This window comes from Danio rerio, chromosome 7, assembly GCF_052040795.2.
Source record: "Danio rerio strain M-AB ecotype USA chromosome 7, GRCz13ab, whole genome shotgun sequence".
In the NCBI taxonomy this organism is placed as follows: domain Eukaryota; kingdom Metazoa; phylum Chordata; class Actinopteri; order Cypriniformes; family Danionidae; genus Danio; species Danio rerio.
Genome location: NC_141027.1, coordinates 15,838,214 through 15,860,315, shown reverse-complemented (window position 1 = coordinate 15,860,315; position 22,102 = coordinate 15,838,214). Strand labels below are relative to the sequence as shown.

Sequence of the window (22,102 nt, the reverse complement as noted above, 5' to 3'; positions counted from 1 at the left end):
GTGATGATGAATAGGTTATTTTTATTTGGCTTTCAAGTTAAATAACAGCATATCCAGTGAAGTAAAAAAACTATATAAATGGTACTTTTGTTTTAATGGTAAGTCATTGGATTTATTTATCATATTTATGTTGTTGGGTTTACTATGTGTGCCTTGCTGATTTCTTTTTTTTAACCATTTTGAATAGGGTTTTAATTGGTCTAACCTGAAATGATTCATATTTTAATGCACATATCTAATAATCTGACATTTAATAGATGCAATAAAGGCGACAAAGATATTTTACAGATTTTACAAAATGTAAAATACAACTCATTCTATTGCGTTTATAAAATACACCTCATGTAAAGTCATTCTAATGGTCATCATGACTCATGTGAAGATCATACTTTAAAATAAGGCTCCTTAATTAAGTGGTTGTAAACCTTTATGAGTTTCTTTCTACTGCTGGACACAAGAAAGCCGAAAACTTGTTGTCATTGACTTCCATAGTACACTGTAAAACCCAAAAAGTTAAGGTAACTCAAACCATTTGAGGTAACCCATTGCAACAAAAAATGCAAGTTCAAAAACTAATCCTAATGAGTACTGTGAACTTAATCCATTTGAGTAAAAGAAGCAATTGAGCACTGTAAAGCCCAAGTTAAGGGAACTCAAACCGTTTGCGGAAATCGATTGCTACAAACTATTTGAGTTAAAAAGCGAATCTATATGAGTACTGTGAACTTACCCCATTAAAGTTGAAGTAATGAGGTATTTAATTAACTCATTACCTTCAACACTGAGCTTAAAACTCTTTTCAAATGAGTAGAATTAACATTCAGTCAATTTTGAGTTAACGACACTCATTTCATTTGATAAAATTGATTTTTGGGTTTTACGTATTTATGTTTTAATGTTAGGATTACCATGTGCCTTGTTGATTACTTTTTAATGTTTTGAATAGGGTTTTAATTAGTCTACACCAAAATGATCAATACTTTTTAATGCACATGATAAATAATTTGGCATTTAATAGATGCAATCAAAGCGACAAAAGAACAACATGTCAATACAACTCATAAAATTCTCTTAAAAAGGAAAATTGAGACGTGGTTGTAAACTTTTAGGAGTTTCTTTCTACTGCTGAGCACAAGAAAACTTGTGATCATTGACTTCCATAGTAGGAAAAATACTATACTGTGTGTGTCAATGGTTACAGGTATCAAGCATTTTCAAAAATATATATTTTTATGTCCAACAATAAAAAGTGACGGATGAGTAAATGATAAAAGAACTTGAATTTTTGTGTGAACTAATCCTCTAATGTATTTACTAACTAAGAATGAACAATACTTTCACATTCCATAAAAAGTGCAGTTTGTTGTCGTTGCTAAATCCTTTAGTAAGTTAATTCTTTATTCAGGTAATAAGTTTATTATTTTTTGTATTGGTGTGAAATGAAAGGTGTTGTAAGAATGTTTGGTGTCAGTGTATCCTGTCCTTAATTGTTATTAATTCAAGACATGTATATTTACATTTCATACATTTTAAAAAGTGTGTGTCCCTGTCTGTGTGTGTGATAAGAATGCCTTTCCAGCTGCAACCCGTCACTGGCAAACATCCATACACACTCATTCCCACACATACACTACGGATGATTTAGCTTACCCAATTCACCTGTCCATATGTTTTTAGACTTGTGGGGGAAACCGGAGCACCCAGGGAAAACCCATGCGAACATGGGGAGAACATGCAAACTCCACACTGAAACGCTAACTGACCCAGCCGGGTCTTGAACCAACGACCTACTTGCTGTGATGTGATTGTGCTACCCATTGCACCACTGTGCTGCCCCGCGATTATTTTATTAAAAATAAAACAATAAAAGAAAAATAAAGTAAGTAGGAATAACATTTAAACTGTATTGAACTTTCTAAATTTCATTGGATAAAGATAACTAAATGAAATTGAGGAAATCACAAGTGATTTGTTTGTTTAAATTCAACTTAAATAAACTGAGTATAGTCTAACTTAAATTGTTTGTTTAAATTCAACCCAAGCAAATTATTTGCAACACCTTGCCTTAAAAATAAGTAAATATTAAAGTAAATCCAATGAATAATTTTTCAGTGTAGTTCCAACACTTACTAAATGACTTTATTTTCAATAACTAACATTTACAAAGATTATTACTGTAATAAATGTATTCACGTTATAGCAGTAAATAGCGTTAACTGACATTAACTAATTGAACCTTAATGTAAAGTTAGCGACATATGGATTTACGTTGACATATTATCTTCTTCGAACACTGTTCTCTGTTATTGCTTGATTAGTATTTGATTGAGTATTTGATCATTTACATTTTTACCTCAGGCTTGAATTCCACCTCTTTTCCCACAGTTAATTTCAATGATATGTAACTTCACTCCTCTGACCCACCTTATTTTGCATCGCGGAAGTAAACTACCTGCAAATGTGCATTACTTCCGATTCATTTGGCACTCGAAGTTAAATAACTGGAAGAAAAATGCAGCAAATGATTTGTTCTACATCCTAGCGTTTACACAATACAGTAACATAATACGTCAAGTCCATTTCTTTAATATATAAAGCACCATGACGAGCAGCTATCTAAGGATAAACAAATGGAAGTGATTTGAAATTAAAATGGCGGTGCTTGATAATAAAGTGAAATCCTTGCCGCGCAAATTGTGGAAGGACTCTTCATTCATGTATAATATGTGTATTTTAAACGCTAGTTGTGGAAGATACAGAAGACAAACAAGATAGAAAGGCTAATGGAGAGATGAAATTCTCTAGTTTGATGTGCTGTCCTGCTTGAGCGGGATGATTAATCTCTCAGGACTCTTAGGGTGACTAAAGCTCAACGTGGGTGTAAAGTTGCCCTGAAGCAGTGAACTGACTGTGACGTTATTTTAAAATTAGTGAGGCTTCATTAGGCTGCATGTGAAGAGCAGTAAAAATGCTTTCAGTTGTGTTTGCTTCCCAGTTTGCCTTTCATGTTGTACAGTTAAAGCAGATATTTAGCTCAAATATACCTACTGTTAAAATAAAAAACCTTCAGATGGCATGAAATATGAATTTAAGATGGATACGTGCAATTAGGCCTATCAAACCTAACATTACAAAATGCATGAGGTGGTACTTTTTTAAATGCACATGCAGCATTAAAAATGCATGTGCATTTAAACACACTCAAAACTTGAAGGTGATGTTTTGAGTTTGATGCAATGAAGAGGAATCCAAAAGCAATTTATGTTGGGTGGTGTTGTGTTAGTGCGCCCTCTGGTGGTTTACATATCCAATTCATTTTATTTTTTGTGGTTAGTCATTTGAATCATGCCTTTAGCGTAAATGTTGTTATATTATTATTATATATTATTATTATTATATATTCATATTGTTATTACAAATAAGACACAGATGCAACATTGTTACAAACACTCAAACACGTATTTTTTTAATTCAATGCTTAAGCGACACCATGAACACTGTTAGCATGTTAATTAATTGTGCTTCATTGTTTTTTATAGCATTATGCAGTTTCTACATTACTCACACATGTAATGCATACACGAAACACCTTCTAAGCATACTGTTTGTAATATTCACATATGTCTGAATCTTGTGTTTCTGTAATGGCAACATTGTCTATTGTAACTGCACATTTTCTAAATAATGTAGGCTACAAGCATGTCAGTTTAATAAGACTTTGCATCCACTGGAGCTGGACACTTACCTACACTAAGAACTCCACAGTCTTGTATGCGGTAAGATTAAGCTTGAATTTTTAGAAACACACACACACATACATTATCAACACTAGTAGCTATTGTGCCTTATAGTTACAATTTACAGTTACATTTGCAGTATTTACTGTTAATGGTCTATGTAATATACTCTAAATCAATCTAAAATCTAAAAAAATAGAAATTTAATCTTTATTGTTCAAAATTCAGCACATCTGCAGCCACTGGAAATCACTACAGTGGTCATTATTCAAAGTGGATCATCTCCTTTCATCAAAGTTGTTTTAAAACGATTAAACAACAGCCATTCTTGTCTTAGGACAATTGTGAATAACTTTTTTAATCCACTTCAAATGTTGACTTTTGTTATTTTACTGGACATCTCTAGTCTCTTACACTGCTCTGCTGTGATCTTGATCAGATCTTGATTGACCCCACTGGGTTTTATTGCCACTGATAATTTTCCAGAGATTTTCAATTAGGTTTAAATCAGGACTCTGGGCTGCCATTATTTTAATGTTTACAGCTTTAAGGAACTAGGAGGGGCATAGTGGTTCAGTGGTTAGCACTGTTGCCTGAAAACTGTCGCTGATTTGAGTCTTGGCTGCACCAGAAAGTCTTTCTGAGTAGAGTTTGCATGTTCTGCTTGTGTTTGTGTGGGTTTGCTCAAGGTGCTCCGGTTTCCCCCACAATCCCTAGCCGATTTGAATGTTATCACTTGATTGAATGGGCATTATCAGTGGTTATAAGATGATAGATATGTGCCAGTAGGGGCCTTCTGTGCCCACTAGTAGACTCAGAAGGCTGTTATCATCCATCCTCATGGTTAATCAGCTATAGATCACATACGACTGCGGCCGAAAGTTAACTAGAATTATTTATAAAATTTCCCATTAATTGTATTTTATTAACGTCTACCCCTACCTTAACCTTAAACACAACTGTCACAGTAATGTAAAAACAGATCTGGATCTGGAGTCTTCTCTATTAGTATAGCTGATTAACCATGTGGATGGACGATAACAGCCTTCTGAACCTACTAGTAGATGCAGAAGACCCCAACTGGCCCATATCTATCAGCTGATAACTACTGATAACGCTCATTTAATCGAGTGATATCATTCGAAGCGGGTGCAATCCTAAGACATGCATTATAGGTGAACTTGAGAAACTAAATTGGCTGTAGTATGTGAATAGATTTCATCCTCAGTGCTAGGATGCAGCTGGTAAAACATATGTAGGAATAAAACATCTGCCGGTATAACATGAGACAGAGTAATTAGTGGTTCATTCCACTATGGCAACCTCTAATAAAGCAGGAAATAAGATGAATAAAAGTGATTGAGTGACAATTTTTTTTGCTGCTGGGAAGGATTAATAGGGTTGGGCAGTATCCAAGTTTTGATACGGTCAAACCTCCTCCCTATTTTACCTCAGTATACATTAGCGTGAATAATTTAAAAAAATATGTCGTAAGGTTCAGACAGTGTCACCAAACTGTTGGCTTTTGCCTAAACTGTTCATAAACTGAATACCAAACGCCAATACTGAAACAATAACAAAATAACAAGCACAACAATTACAACTTTTTTATTAGCAATTAGGTTTTTCAACAAACACTATCCTATTTGTACTTTGTTGTTTTCCCAAAGGGGCGACGCGATGGTGCAGTAGGTAGTGCTGTCACCTCACAGCAAGAATATCGCTGGTTCTTCTGTGTGGAGTTTGCATGTTCTCGCCGTGTTCGTGTTGGTTTCCTCCGGGTGCTTCAGTTTCCGCCACAGTCCAAAGACATGCAGTACAGATGAATTGGATAGGCTAAATTGTCCGTAGTGTATGAGAGTGAATGAGTGTGTATGAATGTTTCCCAGAGATGGGTTGCAGCTGGAAGGTCATGCGCTGCGTAAAAACATATGCTGGATGAGTTGATGGTTCAATCTGCTGTGGCGACCCATGATAATAAAGGGATTAAGCCGAAAAGTGAATGAATGAATGTTTTCCCGAAGGCCCCCATTGTTTGGGCGCTAGGGCACGTGTAAGGAATAGACGTGTTTGATTAGGGCTTTCTAAAAAACTACGTTTATACTGTGTTTTATTTATATTTTATGTTTAAATTGTGTTTATACATTTTGTTAATCACGAACTGCATCTATTACTGACAAAGCCAAAGCCTAGTGCCTTCAACAAAGGGAAGAGCACATATGACCAGGTTTCCAGAGCTAGTGCTAAAGCTAGCAGCTCATTGGACATGGTAGAAACAATTCTCGATGCTGCTTTTTTCCATGGGCCGTAAGATGTGTAAAGAGATTGAATCCATTCTGCAAGGTGTAAATCCTCTCCCTTGTCGTTTGGTCGAAACCTGAAATACTGCCAAACTGCAGAAGTTGGGTTCTTTTTCGAGACCAGATCACTTGGTGCGTGACTCGCCATCTTTCCCCACCTCCTCCACACTGTCCTGTGATGACAACTACACATACGCATTTTTAGGCATTTAATAAATTATATTTAATATTTAATCCTTGTCTCCTACAAAAGTGCATTGATTAATTGACAGTATAACGATACTGAAACTGATACTCTTGCTATTTTTAAATACCGCGGTATACTATATTACTGTATTACTGCCCAAGCCTAGTACATAAAGTGTATTATAGTGTATTAGATAGTAGAAGTGTATAGATAGTAGATAGATAGACGGATAGACCAATAGAAAGACAGTGTCTGATCAAACATAGATGATCACAGCAAAAGATGGGTTGACTTCCAGACAGTAGCAGAAGGAAATGTCAGTGCCACTGGAGAGCTTTATCTTCATTTTCTCCTCCAGTGAGCGCATTACCAGACGCGCGTGCAGTTATGTTGGCGGACACGAGCATATAGGCATCGTTCTATAATTGAGCTTGAGCTGGTGCTGATTCTATATTACTCTATTCAGATCACTCATTCTTCTTTTTCTACCTTTTCTTGCCGGAACAATTGTATTTGTGACATGTTTTTGTCTTGGTGAAGGATTTAAGAAAATGACAGTCTCTCAACAGTCACTGACTTAAAGTGGAAATCACTTTGGACAATTTAACAAGCGATTAAACCTTCCTCACTTCTGAAGTATGGCCTTCATGCCACCGCAGAACCGGATGTCAAGACCGTTTTTTTCTTTTTTTTCCTACACATGTACATCACTGGCAAGTCTACATAAGTTTCAGGGTGGCACTATTTAGATTTACAACTGGTTCACCCGCTCAAATGAAAAATAATGTTGTGTTTATGGAGACGAAGAAAGTTCTGTATATGAGACAATAATTGCTCAAAAACACCCCAAAATGATGTTTGCTGTTTGTTCACACTACTTCAAACTACTGTTTAGCTGTACTAAAATGAGCTAAAACACAATTCTTGTTTTTTTTAGAACAACTTAATTGTTTTATGTTCAATCCACTTAACTAAACAAGTTAACTGAATTCCTTCATGTTGTCTCAACACATAACGATAGTGTGGAACACAGCATATTTTACAGTGTACTTGTCAACTGAATAAAATGCCTTTGGAAGTTCAAGTTGGCTGTAAATCTGTCTTTGATTGGTCTTTAGCCTTTTGTTGGTTATTGTTTTGTGCACATTTTGAATTCTGTTGTGAAACACTGCATTATTACACTGCAAAACCCAAGTCAACTTTATCAAATGAAATGAGTGTCGTTAACTCAAAATTGACTGAAAGTTAATTCTACCTATTTGAAAAGAGTTTTAATCTCAGTGTTAAAGGTAATGAGTTAACTAAATACCTCAATACTTCAACTTAAATGGAGTAAGATCACAGTACTCATATAGATTAGTTTTTTTGTTTTTTTTACTCAAATGGTTTGTAGCAATCGGGTTCCTCAAATGGTTTGAGTTGCCTTAACTTATTGGGTTTTACAGTACTCAGTTGGTTTGAGTTCTCTTCATTTTAAGAGCTCCCACCTAGATATGCTCAGCATTTATAGCAGGTTTGGCATGCTGTCCTGAGAGAAAACCCTGATCAGGTAGGTCACGAGAGCTCCGCCTTAGAAAAGAGAAAAAAAAGAGGAGATAGGGTGGAAGGGGGATAATTCCCAAACAAAGATAGAGCAGTAGAGAGAAAACAATCCATTTATTGTAAACCAGGATCACTCTGATTAGAATATTACTGATTACAGATGAGCAGCCAGTCATGCTCAATCATATCATGTGCTCCTCACAAAATTAGTTTATAAAACTTCAATTATTGGGTTTTAAGTTGCGGTCACACTAGAGTTTGTGTGTGCAATATTCTGTCGTACGCCGCTGAGAAAAGGGGCAGGATTAAACAAGTTTATTAGACATTTAAAAAAGCGAGCGATTGCTCCATGTTTTTAATTTCTGTCCAGATACTGTATGTCATGTTTTGATCCTCGATTGGTCTCACGCAGTCAAGTGATGCGATTTCGCAGGTCAGAGTTCACCAAGCTTGAACTTTGCACCGCAGCAACCTGCTAAATCGGTCTGACACATTCCCGTGCGTATGAATGGAAGTCTATGGGAGGAAAAGCCCAGTGTGACCGCAGCTTTACTGTGCTCAAATTGCTTCGTTTACTCAAATGGATTAAGTTCACAGTACTCATTAGGATTAGTTTTTGAATTTAAATGGTATGTTGCAATCGGTTTCCGCAAATGGTTTGAGTTAACTTTTTGGGTTTACAGTGTATCAAAAAAACATGATTAAATCCAGATGTCTGAAACTCTATATAGCAGTGGTAGGGAACCTATAGTTTGTTAGTCACATGAGGCTCTTTGACCAAAAATACGTGCAGCTCTCCTGCATTCAATAATAATTTACAGTTTAAAAAGTTATAACTGTCACCAGAAATCTGTTTCCTATTAAAAAAGGCAATTATGATTGGCTTTTTATTGTAATTTTCAAATGCAAAATGTATAAAAACTTGTACAAAAGCAAACAATAAAAAACTGTACAAAATACAACAGTTTCTAAAAAGTTTGCGACTTTAACAAAGATCAATTATTTATACAGTAAAAACTACTGTGTTAATTTACAATTGATAAATGAGTTTGTGGACCTTAATACACACTCAAAAAACATTTTTGCTGCTTATCCAATCGACTTATTTCTAATGAGCTGAATCAACACGCTATTATTGTTAATATGAGCTGAATCAACACCTTTATGCTAGTCTTGCTGTTCTGCTTGTTGGAGAAAGTGGTGGCCGTGATACGGGCACAGAATGTCCGCGTAATGATTGGCCATATTACTTGTCAATCAAACTGCCTGCAAAGGGTCAACTGAGAAGAAATGTGGTTTAATTGACTTTGGGCATGCATGGTTGTTGGTACCAGCTGGGCTGAGTATTTCAGAAACTGCTCATTATCTGGCATTTCCACGCACAACAATCTCTAGGATCAGAAAAGAAGACTATATCCAGTGAGCTGCAGTTTAGTGGGTAAAAATGCAGTTGATAGAAGTCAGGGCAGGCTTGAAGGGCATCTGCTGTGTAAAACCCTAGCTGGATAAGTTCATTTCTCTGTGGAAAGGAAAATGAATGAATGAATGAAATGAACAAGTCTGTCTGATGAATCACTGTCTGATGAAGAGCCATGTGGCTTGAAACGTTACACGATTTGTTAGCCTTTTTAATTTAATAACTTTGTATTTTGGGAGCTTTGGTGTTGCTGCGTTTGATGAATATTTTTACAGTTTCCACTTATGACAATTCAAATTTAGTGTAGCTTAATTTAGAGTGACCAATTTCATTTAAATTCCAAGTTTTGCACTCTTTTCCAGTTTTGTGGCTGTGATTTTTCTCCTCAAACCTCCTCTACATGCGCTCCCTTCCTCCGCTGGCAAGAAAAAGCTGCAGGTCTGGATTATCCCCGAATGGGTCTTCTCCAGAGGGGTTGCTCTTCTGGTGTCTGCAGCTGTGGAAGAACACAGACAGATGCTTCAACTGGCCAGGCTTTTTCCTGCTCTCATCAAGAGAAAGAAATGACAAACTCGCCTGGCTCATGCACTTGACGGCTCCAAACACACAAAGCCAAGACGTTCACCGTTCCAACCCAGCACATTAGAGTTTGTCAGTCTGTTACTTTAAATATACATGTCTGAATACATCAGTATGGATTACTTTGGCTTATTTAAACCTCACTACTGACTTTATTTGTGAATGCTCATAGAAAAACAGCCATGGAGGACCAGAGGGAAAAACCGAGAGGCAGCAAGGGACAGAGAATAAAAGAGATGTAAAGACAGGCTGGGAAACAGATGGAAGAGGCTTCGATGTGGGCACAGAACAGACGGGGCTGGCAGAGCCTGGCATAACTGTGAGAACAGGTACAGCTGTGGCGCATATTGCAAAGGGGCTGCTCAACCTCCATCACAACAGTCAAACAACCACTTACAAAGATAAGAGAATAAGAAACACATGGAGTCATTTGAAGCTCAGTTCAGAGTGGCAAGTTACTGAAGAGCATGGAAACATTGATAGTCATAATTAAGTCATAATTGCTGTCTGGCACACACACACAAAACTAAATAAAAAGTAAAAAAAATTCAGATGATTATTTAACTGCGCCTACAATTACTCATGAATCGCTCCTTTGTTGTAACCTAACCTTACAGCTACCATTTTAATGGTAACCATTCAGCATATACACTACTTTGCACCAGCCAGCTTATTGAGTTCAGAAATCATTGGCTGATTGTGTGGCATTCGCTTGGCCTCTGGCTGAAGTGTTTGGGATCGCAGTAGCTGAAAGACAGATTGCCCATCTGATTCTGCCCCTATTGCTGACTGTGACCTTTGCTGTGGCAGAACTACAGGCTCTCCAGACCCTTATTAATGCGCTCTAATCAGCTATTAATCATCTGACATTCCTAGAACATTCTGGGGCCACAGGGGTGTGATGAGGGAAGACTGAGACGAGGATGCAAAAAAACTAAAAATAGTTTAGATCCAAATGTCTCTGTAATTGTGTTGGTTTCCTTAATGCTTGGTAATGATAACCCTGTAGACAATGTATAACCCTTGGCATTAATTAACAACAAGCAATGCATTTTACAATATTTATTGATCATTTTAATTGTTGGCACATTTAATGCTGTTTGTTTAGTTTATGTTAGCTCAGTCCCGACATTCAGCATCATAAGTCTGTCACATGATCCTTCAGAAGTCATTCTAATATGCTGATTGGCTACTCAAGCAGTGGCGTAGCGGATGGGCCCACAGGATTAGGGGGCCCCACGTTGTCGCAATTTTCAATAATTGGAAATCCAGCAACTGCAATAATCAAACTCTTGGGAACAACTGTGGTCAGAACCAAAGTTCACAGGTCTTTGTTCTCTGAACTCCTCTCAAGCAGTGGACTACTTCATCATTCCGATTGCTTGCCGCCGAACCACGTCATAGCTCATACCATAAAGTTGACTTGATTTCAACTCTCCTCGACGCCCACACAGGAGAAGACGTTTCTCGCCGCCGGTTCTGGTTAAAAACGAATGACTTCTGGCTACTTTGACGCTCTCACCGCTTTCAGTTTGTGATCGCTCCTCAATTTGTGACCGCTTCCCCGCGTTGCCCCCGCTTCAACCGGGGGCCCCATCAGTGATCCCTGCAGGGGGGCCTCCGCATTTTGCGCAACGCCACTGTACTAAAGAAACGTTTATTTTTATTATTAACACTAAGAGCTGATTTTTTTCTGATTCTTCAAGCTAAATAGAAAGCTTTGTAACATTGACATGTCTTCACTCTTTTCCCAGTACTGGGTTGCACAACACAGGCTCATTCTGAAAATGTAGCCCTATATACATTTCTCGAGATTGCGAATTATGTAACCTGAGGTATGTATGGCTGCATTTCATGTTTAAAACGAATTCTACGGGGCAGTGTGATACTGTTCCTTGTCTTGCTTACTAGCTGACCACTTATGGACAGCTTTTCCCACCACTTTCAAACTGCAGCTTTAAGAATAAACTATAGTTTTCTAAGCTCAAAGGCTGTTTTAATATGGATTTGGGAACAACTTTGTGATAAAAATTTGTTAGAATGGAGACCGTCTGCAGTCCTATGAGTTTCAAGCTCCTTTAAAGTTAAACATACAGCACACAAAGGCATCTAATCCATCCTGAGAAATGATTTGAAAAAATATATATATAAATAAAAAATAAATAGAATGTTATTTTGAAAATTAAAGTGCATTTGCCATGGTATTTTATTTGAGAAATAAACACCTTCATTTTGTCGCAACAGACCCACAGCGTATGATTTTTATTTTTATTTCAGGAGCGTAAAGCGTCTGAGTTCCCATGAGCCGCTCCAGTTGGCTGAATATATGGCGTGATGCGTCTGTGTTTCAGTTCAAGCCTGATGCGTATAATCATCACATCACTCAACCCACACAAAAGCGCATCTTGCTAGCTTTTGTTTGCTCTCAATCATTTTTGCATCTTATGTCACTTCCAGATTTTGAATTACAGGAAGCGTTTAATGTCACCCTCCTGATTATCCTGTCCAGCCTTCTCTTCTGAGATGGTTTTGATAGATACTGGATAACAGGAATTATTGCTTTAAAGGCTTGGATGATGGAGGAGATTATGTCTGATATTCGAACCTAACAAACATACAGTATGCTGCTCTAACAAGTATACATACTTCAAGGTTTCCACCAGCTTTTTTTACTGGACAATTTCTCTGATTTTTCTGTGACTTTTCTAATCATTTAGAAGTAAAAAGATTAAAATATTGTAAAGCTGAATATGTGATATACATAGACAAAATATGTATATCACAGTTGTCAAATAACCAAGGCATACATGAAAGCAAGTTATAGTAAATTCTATAGCTGACATTATTCATTCATTCATCCATTTTCCTTCGCCTTAGTCCCTTATTTATCATGGGTCGCCACAGCAGAATGAACCACCAACTATTCTGGTGTATGTATCACACAGCAGAAGCCCTTCCAGTCACAACCCAGTACTGGGGAGCACACTTACTGTGTCATGAACACATCACACAGTTTTGAAATTAAGGTTTTAATTACTAAAGGAAAACAAAATACTAAACCACATAACCCTGTGTGACCCCCCCCCTGCACTGAGTCTGTTACAGCACTGTGGAGGAATTTTGGCTCACTCATCTTTACAGAATTGTTGTAGTTCAGCCACAATGAAGGGTTTTCAAGCATGAACTGAACATTTTTAAGGTCATGTCACAGCATATCAATTGGATTCAGGTCAGGACTTTGACTAGGCCACTCCAAAGTCTTCATTTTTGTTTCTTCAACCATTCAAAATTAGACTTGATGGTGTGCTCTGGATCATTGCCCTGCTGCAAAACCCAAATTTAATTCAGCTTAAGAGGTCACAAACATCCACACACACATTCACACACACACTCATACACTATGGACAATTTAGCCTACCCAATTCACCTGTTTGTGTGCAAACTCCACACAGAAACGTCAACTGAACCGAGGTTCGAACCAGCGACCCAGCGACCTTCTTGCTGTGAGGCGACAGCACTACCTACTGCGCCACTGCCTCGCCTGACATTATCCTTCAGGATAATTTGGTATACAGCAGAATTCATAGTTCCTTTTACTACAGTATTCAAAGTTCTGAAGCAGCGAAAATAGCCCCAGACCATCACACTACCACGACCACATTTTACGGTTGGTATTATGGTCCTTTTTTGAAATGCGGTGTTACCTTTACGCCACACATAATGAGACAAACTCTTTCCAAAAAGTTCAACTTTTGTCTCATCAGCCCACAGAGTATTTTCTCAAATGTCTTGGAGATCATCCAGATGTTTTCTGGCAAAACTGAGAGAAGCCTTTATGTCCTTTTAGCTCAGTAGTGGTTTTCAACTTCAAAAACTCTGCAATGCAAACCATTTTTGCCCAGTCTCTTTCTTATGGTGGAGTCATGAACACTTATTTCTTATAGTGGAGTCATGAACAATCAGCTCATCTGAGGAAAGTGAGGTCTGCAGTTCTTTGGATGTCTTTATGTGGCCTTTTGTGACTTCTTAGATCAGTTGTGTTCTTGGAAAAGTTTTGGTTGGCCAGCTGCTCCTGGGTTACTTCTCCATTGTTCCATGTTTTGCCATCTCGTCACTTTGGAATTTGAGGTTCTATCTGCGTTCTGAATGATTTTGAGATATTGAGCTTTAAAGTTTTTTCATTCCATAGCAAAAAGTATGTGTGGAACTTTTTATTTTTTTTATTAAAAATTCTTAAAATGTAAATAAGTTATAAAAAAATCTCCCATAATGTAAATAAGTTGTCTTTTAATAAGAAAATGTCAATAACTCAATTTTGACAAAGATGTCAGATAGAACCTTATAAATCTAAGGTGACAATCTGTAGATAATGGCTCTCACAGTGGTTTACTGTAGTCCTAACGCTTTAGAAATATTTTAGATTTTGTTTTTTATAGTAAAAACCTTCATTTAAAAACTGCATTATGTGTTTACTTGTGTTATCTTTGATTCATATTTAAATTTGTTTCATGATCTGAAACATTAAAGTGTGACATGCAAAAAAAAAAGGAAATCTGAAAGGGGCAAACTCTTTTTTGACACCATTGTGTGTACTGTTTTGTAATGTTTATTGTATTAAAATATGAAGTGGGAGTTTTTTCCCATTATTTCTTTGTACTCACTGTCATTAATTTTACAAATCATAATCAGTTGTCTAATTTCTCTAATGAATCCTCAACACAATACTATACATTACTGAACACAAGACACATTTATGAAGGCCATTCTAATTAATGTAACATTAGTGCTGGGAGCCAAACCATGGAATTAACACTTCCTCAGAAATGATTAGATGATTAATAAGCCTTTGGGTTCAGAATCTGAAAATAACCCAAAGGAGTGCTTGTTTGAAAAGCACTTATGCAGAGCAATGATTGCATGAATATGCAGCAATATAAACTATAAAAAAAAATTTTGAACAGTTTAAATCCACCAACAACAATTATTCTGCAGAGATGGTGTCCTATTGTGGAAATCCCGTGTCTTTTTGTAGAGTGTATGCATGGATTAGTTTGAAAAATTATCTGATGAATGGCCTTCTCAGCTCATCTGAATAACCACAGGATACATTTCTATACTTCCATTTGATTAATGGTGTAAATCTAGTAATGTAGAGCTAGATTAGGACCTATAAACTACACGGTGCATAAAACACTGTTTAAAATCTTTCCCATGCTCGAATGAACATTTATATTCATAACATGGTTCTGTAAATACTATTTTCCTCACTGATACCCTTCATTTGGAAAAGGGTTTTTTAATACGGGCACAGTGAGTGAGCGCATATTCCATGTACAAGAAAAGCCTACAGATCAATGGTCAAGAGAATGAAATATGTAATAGCCAATTTCCACCAAGCGTTATTCTAGTTCTCTCTGTTAAGCAGGGCAGGACGACAATTATTTGCTAATTTAGCTACTGTAGAAAGTTATTATTTAAAGCAGAGATGCCCAAACTAGAACCTGCGGGCCAAAGTTGGCTCATGGTTACATTTGATTTAGCCTGCCATCCCATCTGAGATGAGAGCAAGATTGAAAGAATAAAGGATAGTTTAGAGATTGTCATTTCATTACTAATGTAACCTTTTGCTTGTTTTATTGTTAACAGCTAAGTGAAATTCATTTATACACTTTCAGCTTAGTCCCTTTATTAATCTGGGGTCACCACAGGGGAATTAACCTCCAACTTATCCAGCATATGTTTTACGCAGCGAACACCCTTCTACCTGCAACCCATCACTGGGAAACTAATGAAATTCATTTGTTTTCTTATGTTTTCATTGGCATAAGTTATAATTTTATAACAATGTGCAATTTTATGACAATGTGTTTATTTTATAACAATTTTATAACAACGTGTTTATAGCAATGTGTTCAAACTACCTATTTAAAATAAACTGAAACAACGCAATTCTTGAGATTTCATTAGGACAACTTAATTCTTTTATGTTCAATCCACATACATTTGTTAAAAATGTTTGGATTAGATTTAACTAGATTCAACTTTATTGTCATTATCAACACAATCTCACGGCAATTCGTAACTTTTTCATTTAGGGGCTAATTCGTATTAATTTGTGCGATCTAATTCGTACATTTTAGTACGATTTGCTCATCCCCCAATGAGGGTTGGGTTTAGGGGTGGGGTTAGGTGCCACGCCTCCTTTTAAAAATCATACAAGAATACTTACGTTTTCTCGTGAGATCAGGCTGTCATTACACATGTACAAGTACAATGCAACAAAATGCAGTTTAGGTCTAACCAGCAGCAAGTGAAGAATACAGGTATAGGTTATAGTGCACTGCTAATTAACCTAACTTAACTTAATCAATTTGTGTTGGGACAACATGAATGAATTTTGTGGAACCCTGCATTTTTTTTACAGTGTATGCAATCATTGTAAAAACTTATTGGCACCCTTGGTAAAAAATAAATAAATAAAAAATAAAAATCTGTGTAAATCAATTATGAGCAGTGGCTTTGTTCTTTCATGTTTGAACAAAAACATGAAAGCAAATATACTTTAGAGATAGTTCACATAATAAATTTTGGATACAATGATTTTTTTTTATAATGCTGGATTAGAGATAAATGTTTATTATATAATAATATCCACTGCTGATTTATTTATGAAATGTTAGATTTTAAGACAGCACATGGTGCAGTGGGTAGCAATATCGTCTCACCGCAAGAAGGTTGCTGGTTTGAACCTCGCCTGGGTCAGTTGGCATTTCTGTGTGGAGTTTGTATGTTCTCCCCTTGTTCACGTGAGTTTCCTCTGGGTGCTCCGGTTTCCCCCACAAGTCCAAAGACATGCTATAGATGAATCAAATTAGCTACATTGGCCATAGAGTATGTGAGTGAATGTAAGAGCGTATGGGTGTTTCCTTGTGTTCGGTATCTGGCTGGAAGGGCATTCGCTGAGTTAAACCAACACAATCTCATGGCAAGTCGTAACTTTTTGATTTAATTCATACAATTTAGTACGATTTGCTCATCACCCAATAACAGTTGGGGTGTAGGTGGGGTTTGGTGCCACTTTTGAAAATTTTCTTACGAGTGAACTGTCAAAACGTAAAATACTTTAGTTTCCTTGTGAGATGGTAAGACATATGCTGGATAAGTTGGCGGTTCATTCCACTTTGGCGACCCCTGCTTAATAAAGGGACTGAGCTAAAAAGAAAATGAATGAATGTTAGAATTTTATGAATTGCATTACCTTAAGAAATTACAGCCTCATCTACATTGTGTTTTTAAAAAAAAACTGTCAAAACCTACCTCTTCTTTTTAGCCTAATAAACATTAGTTTTTTTTCTCACTCTTTTAGGACTCATTGTCTATACAGATTTAATTAATTTTATTTTTATTTTTTTTTACATTTTATTGTTGCATAAATTGTCTTGTCTCTCTAATTGTTTATTATTTTTGCTATGTTTGTGGAGCACTTTGGACAACATTCTTGTTGTTTTAAGATGCCATGTAAATAAAATTAACCTTGACGTTGATCTAGGGATTTTTTTAAATAAAAGATTTTAAAAAAGAATGCAAACTTATTACTTTTTTCACAACTTTCTTTGCTTGTCTTCCCCAAGGGTGCTTCCAAATAACTTTGACCAACACTGTAGTTTTACAACTTCTCTCTCTAGAATATATATATATATATATGCAACCCACTAATATATATATATATATATATATATATATATATATATATATATATATATATATATATATATATATATATATATATATATATATATATATATATATATATATATATATATATATTAGTAGGTTGTTCACCCAAAAATTTAAATTTACTCATTATATATTCTCCCTTGTGGTTCCAAACCTTTATGAGTTTCTTATTTCTGTTGAACACGAAAGAAGATGGTTTGAAGAAAGCTTTAAACCTGTAACCATTGACTTACATTTTAGAAAAAAACAAATACTACGGAAGTCAATGGTTACAGGTTTTCAGCTTTGTTTAAAATATCTTCTTTTTTCATTCATTCATTTTCCTTCAGCTTAGTCCCTTTATTCATCTGGGATCGCCACAGTTGAATTAACCGCCAACTTATCCAGCATATATTTTACACAGCAGATGCCCTTCCAGCTGCAACCCAGTACTGGAAAACACCATACACAATCATTCACAGACATACACTATGGCCAATTTAGTTCATCCAATTCACCTATGCTGCATGTCTTTGGACTGTGGGGGAAACCAGAGCACCTGGGGGAAACCCACTGTCTTAGCCGGGACTCATACCAGCAGTCTTTTTGCTGTGAGGCGACACTGACCACTGAGACACCGAATTGCCATCTTTTTTAGTTTTGTGTGAACTATCCCTTTAAAAGTGAAATATGCATTTTATTCTAGTGTTTTGTCAGTCTGCAATAAATAAATTAAACTAAATGTAAACTCAAACATGCTGTCGCTAGTGTAGTTTTTAAGCCAGATCGTGTCAAAAAAAGTTCACATTAATTAATCCACAAATTAATAAATATTTCCATATGTTGTAAATTTGCATCAGCTCATGTAATGTACTGTGGGAATAACTTGCTGCCAGTGTCGCCTCTAATTCCCTTTTGCAAACAGGCCAGCATGAAATTTGTCGTTCATTATTTGCATAATATGCTAACACATGCCATGTTTCCAGCCCAAACTGAGAGCCACAGCTCTGTTATGAAACTAGCCCAAGGGAAATGGCCTTTTATTTTACTAATGAATTGTTAATGTATTTAAATTATACTTGCTCTGTCAATTTGAATCAGCTCAATATGATGATATTAATGAAACGTAGTTGTATCTGACACAATCATGTAAATCTTTTAATATGTAATGATGCCTAGCTTTTTTTGACTTCCTCTGCGTTGTCTTTTCTTGGTTATTTGACATGATGTTTTTGCAAATACATTTTGCAAATGCACTAAAGTACAGTGTGAAAGATCCTTTAAAAATGAACACAAAGGCAATTAGGGCAGCGCAGTGGGTAGTGCACTCGCCTCACAGCAGGAAGGTCGCTGGTTCGAGCCTCGGTTGAGTCAGTTTGCATTTCTGTGTGGAGTTTGCATGTTCTCCCCATATTTGTGTGGGTTTCCTCTGGGTGCTCCGGTTTTTGTCCAAAAACATGCGGTACAGGTGAATTGAGTGAACTAATTGTCCATAGAGTATGTGTGTGGATTAGTGTGTATGGGTGTTTCCCAGTGATGGGTTGCATAAATGAACAAAGGCAATTATATGAAATTGAAAGTGTTAGTGATCAACAAATCAAAAATGCATATGCAGAACTGTTTGCCAAGGCTGTAGACTAATGGTAATAATGTTATAAATAATATAATTTTTCTTTCAAAGGTCAATGGTTTCGATGCACCCTTTAGACGCACTCCCGCCCTCCCGGTGCACACAGTAGAAATGATCTCACGCTGTAGTGGTGAGAGTTGTGCGTGGCTTTCAGTGCAACTTAAACAAAAGATACGTTAGAGTAATTATTACAAATTAATAAAAGGATCATGTATGTATGAACACAGATAATAACAACAGTTCATTAAAATTCTTAGCTAATATATTACTTAAATTAACATTAGACAAATATTATTTTTTTATTTATTCTTTTTTTATGTCATTTATTAAAGTTATCACTGTTTAAATCAATAACTTTTTCATTTATTAATTTAATTTTATTTAAAGTCCAAAAAGAGAAATTGACTATTGTTTGTTTTTATTAATCTTTTGTGTTGAATTTGGTTACTGAGCAGCAATAAACAACACTTCAAAATATAAGCAGTTTTCATGCGATTTTCTAAACTAGTGGTATTTTTAATTTAATAAATGCATAATACTGGAGATAACCCTGAAACCATGAATATTCTTCAGACTCATAAAACCAAAATCTATAATTGTTGCATCCCTAATTGTTACGCAGTTTAAAACATAACATATGAATGTGTCTGAATGTAGAAAAAGCCTACTTAAGCAATGCACTGCTTCTGTTGTGCTTTGAAATGCAACATTTGAATATGTTTGTAAAAAAGCCACATTGTTCAATGCAGTCATGTGATGTAGTTTCAAAATACAACATATTACCGTTTTAATGTAGAAAAAGCCTATGTAATTGTCTTAAGGAGCAAAAATACAGCATATGGGTTCCTATTGCCTGTTGTGTCATCACTTATATTGCAAGTCATATTTCTCCACCCCCTCATTTGGGATGCTTTTCTAAACTGGTCCCTATGACAAACTAATTGAGTAGCCCTGGCATACATTCAACGAGATACTGGAAATATTCCCCAGAGATTTTGGTCCATATTGACATGATAGCATCACGCAGGTGGTGCAGATTTGTCGGCTGCACATCCATGATGTGAATCTACCGTTCCACTAAATCACAAAGGTGCTCTATTGTATTGAGATCTGGTGACTGTGGAGGCCATTTGAGTACAGTGAACTCATTGTCATGTTCAAGAAACCAGTCTGAGATGATTTGCGCTTTATAATATTTTATCCTGCTGGAAGTAGCCATGAAAAGATGGGTACACTGTGGTCATAAAGGAATGGACATGGTCAGCAACAATACTCAGGTAGGCTGTGCGTTGACACAATGCTCAATTGGTACGATTGGGTTCAAAGTGTGCCAAGAAAATATTCCGCACACCATTACACCACCACCAGCCTGAACCATTGATACAAAGCAGGATGGGTCTATGCTTTTATGTTGTTGGCGGCAAATTCTGACCCTACCATTCGAATGTCACAGCAGAAATCGAGACTCATCAGACCAGGAAACGTTTTTACAATCTACTTTTGTCCAATTTTGTGGAGCCTGTGTGAATTGAAGCCTCAGTTTCCTGTTTTTAGCTGACAGGAGTTTCAACCAGTGTGGTCGTCTGCTGCTGTAGCCCATCCACCTCAAGGTTGGACATGTTGTGCGTTCAGAGATGCTCTTCTGCTTACCTTGGTTGTAGCGAGTGGTTATTTGAGTTACTGTTGCCTTTCTATCAGGTGGAACCAGTCTGGCCATTCTCCTCTGACCTCTGGCATTAAAAAGGCATTTGCGCCCACAGAACTGCCCCTCACTGGATATTTTCTCTTTTTCAGACCATTCTCTGTAGACCCTAGAGATGGTTGTGCGTGAAAATCCCAGTAGATCAGCAGTTTCTAAAATACATAGACCTGCCCGTCTGGCACTAACAACCATGCCATGTTCAAAGTGACTTAAATCAACTTTCTTCCCCATTCTAATGCTCAGGTTGAATGCAGCAGATTGTCTTGACCATGTCTACATGCCTAAATGCATTGAGTTGCTGCCATGTGATTGGCTGATTAGAAATTTGCGTTAACAAGCAGTTGAACAGGTCTACCTAATAAAGTGGCCTGTGAGTGTGTCTGGGCAAAGAGGATATATTCTTAAAGTTTGTTTCAGTAATTTCATGACTTTAAAATTTACTCAATATTTTTAAAGTGTAAAATAGTTCCACCAAAACAATTGAGTAGATCATAGAAAGACTTAAAAATTCTCAATATCGCTGGATTTATTAGAGTAACATGTTACTCTGTAACATAATAAAATATTATTATGTCATTCAGAGATTTATTTGTTTAATTATAATTTATTTACTTTTCTTAAGTTAAAACAGGTTGTGTTGTCTATGAATATAAACAAGTCTGAAAAGATAGTTAATTTTTCTAATCAAAAAAATCATCAAAAACCTTCCCAGTGTTGAGTTGCAGGTTGAAGGGCATCTGCTGCATAAAACATATGCTGAATAAGTTGGCGGTTCATTCTGCGGTGGCAACCCCAGATAAAGGGACTAAGCTGAAAAGAAAATGAATAAATGAATCACTGAAAACATTATTCATATAGTATATATTATTTACGTTTTTAAGAAGTAGTTTTAGTTTAAAAAGTAAAAGTAGTTTGTATTAATGACATAACTATATTGTAATTTCGAGCATTTTTGCATAAAAATAACTATTTATCAAAGATTTCAACACTTTTATTCTACAGCTGTATGATGCAAATATGTTCATCTTTTAAATCTCTGGAAATTAACTCCCTAATAATAATAATACCACATAATTTTAGCTTTGGGCTTACATTCTAATACCATCATGTCGCATTCAGCCGCTATGGCATTCCTGAAATAAAATGCATCCAAGGCGCTTCTGCGTGTCATCTTGCAACGTGGCGTCCACGCCCATCTCGAGTTACAGACAGCCCCAAGCCCAATAGCAGAGCTTCTAACATTCCACTTTCCTTTGCTAGCCAGTCAATGATTGGCTGTCCGCTGACACGCA

General features: G+C 36.3%; 2 long non-coding RNA genes across 2 annotated transcripts in view; both read left to right on the top strand.

The window, feature by feature from the left end:
• Positions 1 to 17,320, top strand: part of LOC147843063 (uncharacterized) — a 35,123-nt gene extending 17,803 nt beyond the window's left edge. Inside the window, exons 2-4 of the long non-coding RNA XR_015495497.1 lie at positions 9,528 to 9,834; positions 9,935 to 10,091; positions 13,215 to 17,320. This is a non-coding gene — a long non-coding RNA (uncharacterized LOC147843063). The remainder of the gene's footprint in view (positions 1 to 9,527; positions 9,835 to 9,934; positions 10,092 to 13,214) is intronic.
• The window catches only part of LOC147843062 (uncharacterized), an 812,539-nt gene that overhangs the window by 596,117 nt on the left and 194,320 nt on the right, over positions 1 to 22,102 (top strand). The gene's annotated exons all lie outside the window — the stretch shown is intronic.